Source organism: Pinus tabuliformis, chromosome 1_1 (assembly GCF_031772625.1).
Source record: "Pinus tabuliformis cultivar Carrire ecotype Pingquan chromosome 1_1, CPIR1, whole genome shotgun sequence".
Classification (NCBI taxonomy): domain Eukaryota; kingdom Viridiplantae; phylum Streptophyta; class Pinopsida; order Pinales; family Pinaceae; genus Pinus; species Pinus tabuliformis.
Window position 1 is genome coordinate 73374503 of NC_142297.1, and position 4041 is coordinate 73378543.

At 38.3% G+C, this 4041-nt stretch overlaps 1 long non-coding RNA gene across 1 annotated transcript; it reads left to right on the plus strand.

The window, feature by feature from the left end:
• Nucleotides 1-3434: 3434 nt before the first annotated feature.
• LOC149211644 (uncharacterized) lies at nucleotides 3435-3799 on the plus strand. The gene is made up of 2 exons (XR_016250176.1): nucleotides 3435-3608; nucleotides 3725-3799. It is a non-coding gene; the product is annotated as an uncharacterized LOC149211644 (long non-coding RNA).
• The last annotated feature ends 242 nt before the right edge of the window (nucleotides 3800-4041 follow it).

Here is a 4041-nt window from a genome sequence, read left to right on the forward strand (position 1 = left end):
ATCTCAAGGAAGCTAAACTCATTCTCCTTGACCTTGACTCTCAAGCTCCGGATAAGATTTGGCAAGGCCTATGGAGACATCAAGGATGGATGAAAATTAAACTCTTCATGTGGCTGGTTCAGCATAGGAAAATTCTGACCTGGGAAAATATTAGGAAGAGGGGTTTCCTGGGGCCTTCCAGATGTCAGCTCTATGAAGCCCAAGAGGAAACCATGGAGCACCTTCTCAACAACTGCATTTTCACCTCCAGTTTGTGGGATTCTTTTGCCACCATTTTCCAATAGACTAATAGGGACAAAGGAAGTATCATCAATACCCTAAACAATTGGAGAAGAAACTTTTCAGATAATGAAATTCTTAGCTCAGCATGGGCCATCATTCCAAGCTTCATTATTTGGAGTGTCTGGAAAGAACGAAACAATAGAATCTTCAAGAATGAAAAGAAGCCTTCCCAATGCCTTTTTGAGCAGATCTTATATCAACTCAAGGAAACGGTCAGCACTATTGTGCGAACTCTCCCTAAGAACCCACCTTCAATTGCTAATTTGAGGATACTCGGTGAGTTTGTGTTGCAAGGTATTATTCCTCAAGGACTGGATAGGACAGTTTTCTCTCTGGCTTCTGAGAAATATTTCTGGTGTCCTCCCCCTAAGGGATTTTTGAAATTCAACATTGATGGGGCTTCTAAAGGAAACCTAGGTACCGCTAGTTATGGAGGAGTGTTAAGGGATGAGAATGGAAGTGTCCTTTTTATATTCTACTGTCATTTAGGGAAAGCCACCAATAACATGGCGGAATTGATGGCTATGGAGCAATGTTTAGATTTCTTGGAACAGGATAACCGACAAAATGTGATAGTTGAAGCCGATTCTGAGTTAATCATCAAATCGGTTAAGAGGATCAGTTGGGGAACAAAGCCAGAAAAAGTCTCAAGGAACTGGAGGCTGATCCAGGGCTTTCAATGGATTCAGCAACACCTCCAAAGCCTTCGTACTGTTAGCTTCAAACATGTCCAAAGATCGGCCAATAAATTGGCGAATCTTCTGGCCAATCAAGGTGTGATTAGCACAAAGAACAGGATTGCAATGAGCTGGCAAGAATTGCCTCAGAGTAGGTTAAAAGCGATTTGCAATGACCAGGCAGATGAAGACAGGTTTGTGTTTCGGGGTAGAGCCATGGAGGCGGAGTCTGGTTAATTCAGCGATTCCGGGGGATTGGAGGCGAAGTCTGGTTAATTCAACGATTCAGGGTGGCTCTGGTTCTATGAAGATAGGCAGGTCAGCGGGTATTTCTTCTTTCCTCAGTTCTGGAGGAGAAAACAAAACGGAAGGTCAGAGCCTGGAAACTTTCGACAGCTGCATTACCATGGGTTTTTTGGCCATGTACGATAATCCGGGTCGGGGGCGGTTTTCCGGCGATTGCGGGCCTCGCAAGTGGGAAATGGTTTTCCCGTTTTTGAAGCGATTCCATACAGTAGGCGACACGTGGCGTGGGGTCGGCTAAATTACCGCCCTCATCGCACGCTAAAGTTCCGTGATATTGGCCGGCGCGATATGAACCTCTGTCGTCAGATCAAGCGTGGCGGATTGACGACTGCGATTGATCGTGCAAGTTGGTTGTCTAGGCGGGTAAGTACAGTGCTTCTTGACTGGGCGAATTAACCCTCTACCATTGGATGGGATCAGCAGGCTTAACGGTGACGATCTATGCGGCATGTCTGGGAGTTGGCGGGAAGAGTTAATGCTCCTTTTTCTTGGCGGGAGGAATTTTGTCACAGGCGGGAGGCTTGTAGTTTTGGTCACAACGCAGGCTTCTTCTCTGTTTTGATTTTAAGAGTTCAGAAGTGCGGTTTTTCGAGGTTGGGGCTTTTGCCTCGGGCCCCTTCTCTGTTTGGTTTGTGGGATTCTTCCTTGGTCCACAAATCCTTGTGGATAGATGTAAATTTTGTACTTTTTTAATGAAATAACAGGTCCAACTCTTGCATTAGCAAAAAAAAAGCAACCTTTTTCACCCATACAAATATAAACATTCATTTTTTTCTTTATCTTCAAAATTTATAATTTCAAATAAAATAAAACCAATTTAAAATGAAAAAATAAAAAATAAAAACAAACCAACACAACCAAAAACAAAATTAATTTGGTAAAGTGAAAAATTAATGCATTATAAACCAAATGTCTTATCAAATAACATGTATATATAACCATTCAAAAAATTAAAAATTAATCAAATCAATCACAAAATCCTTAAATAATGTTTGTTTCGTAATTGTTTAACATCAAAAGTTTTTAGGGTAAACTTATTTTACAAGACAAAATTTTGAATATTACATTTAAAATTCTAAAATACTTTTGTGAGCATTAACCAAATCAAACCTCTTCAATATGAATATTAGATTCCACCATATTTTCAAATTATCATATTCCACTTTAGTTTCAAATTGTGTGTGGTGTTTGATTATATTCCGTAATAATAAACATACTCATTTTTCATTAACAATCTTCTAAACTTCACCCCACCCCATTCCCAAAATTAGTATTCTTGGGTTTCCATTAACTTTAATAAATTATTTATTACCTTATTTACTAAATAAATTTAATAATATTTTATATTTACACTCATAATGTTTATCATTCTTATGAAGCATGCCATTCTCTTATGTAGAGTGTTCTTTCAAACTATTCATTACAAATATTGTAATATAAAACCTTGTTGGTCAGTCTAGTTGTTCTAACACATACAACATTTAATTAATCGTGATAAATTCATATGCACCACTTACTCTATGACCTCCTAATCACTTTATTAATTTATCCCCTTCCTCAAAGCTAAAATTTACTTCTACATTTATGAAAAATTACATCCTTTGCTTCATCTTTTCATTGATATGTTTTTTATGCTTCTTGTATCAGTCTAATATTTCCATCCTTCTGTTGAGACATATTATATTTTTATAGTGAATATTTTCATGAAATATGAAAGTATACATAAAAAAAATATTTATTACAATTGACTATTTCATTTTATGCATATTGTATTGTAATCATATATGTAATATAATGGTATGAGACAAACTTTTTATATCTTGTTCTGTCTTATTAGTCCCTGCCATCTGGCATCCGGCAGGGACTATTGTAATCGTTCAATGCCGACTTAGCATTAGTTCAATGCTTTCTCCATCTGTTATACGGGGGTTATACTAAAGTCGTGTGAGGTTCTCTGTGCACATAACCAAAGTCGCATTCGGGGTTAACCTTTCTCATCTTATTTGGCCTCTTCCCGAGGCGGAAGAGGCCTGACCATGGGTTATATTGGTTTTAAGGCTGCTGCATTTTGGCTAACCGTAAAAGGGCTTGTTTTAATGTTAACATTAGTTTTGAAACATTAAATGTTGGGATGGGCAGATAGTTACAAGCAACCTATGATAAGTTCATTAGCATAAGTTCATTATCAATCGCAGGTAATTACTACAAGTGTGTTTGCATGTGTTACAGGTGGATGATGCAGCGCAGCTGTGCTCTGCTTTATAATCGTCTTCCACCTGCTCTTTTGTGCGTCGTCTTCCACCTGCTCTTTTGTGCGTCGTCTGCTTTCGTTCTGTGAACAAGGTATCGTCTTCTTAACCAAATGCATCCTCATCTATTTTGAATATATGCTTATACTGTAATGGAATCTGAGACCAAGTTGCTTAAACATCTAACTTAGCAATTGTCTAGCCTTGAAGGTTGAACGCTACGGACCTGCTGGAGAGGCTGAGAGGAAAGAGGCTCATGTTCGTCGGAGACTCCATCAGTCGTAACCAGTGGGAATCCCTGCTTTGCGTTTTGAAAACTGTAGTGCCTGAAAACAGAAAGACCTTTGGAACGAGAGGTGAAAATAGAATATTTAATGCTATGTACTCGGTGCTTATTGCTCATTCTCACTGCACACAGATTTCCTATTATTTTTTTAAATTTAATATTAGCTATTAGCTAAAGTCTTCAGATTGAAAACGTCCAGGAATCCACAAATTCTGAAATCTACATTTACTCTTCTGCATTT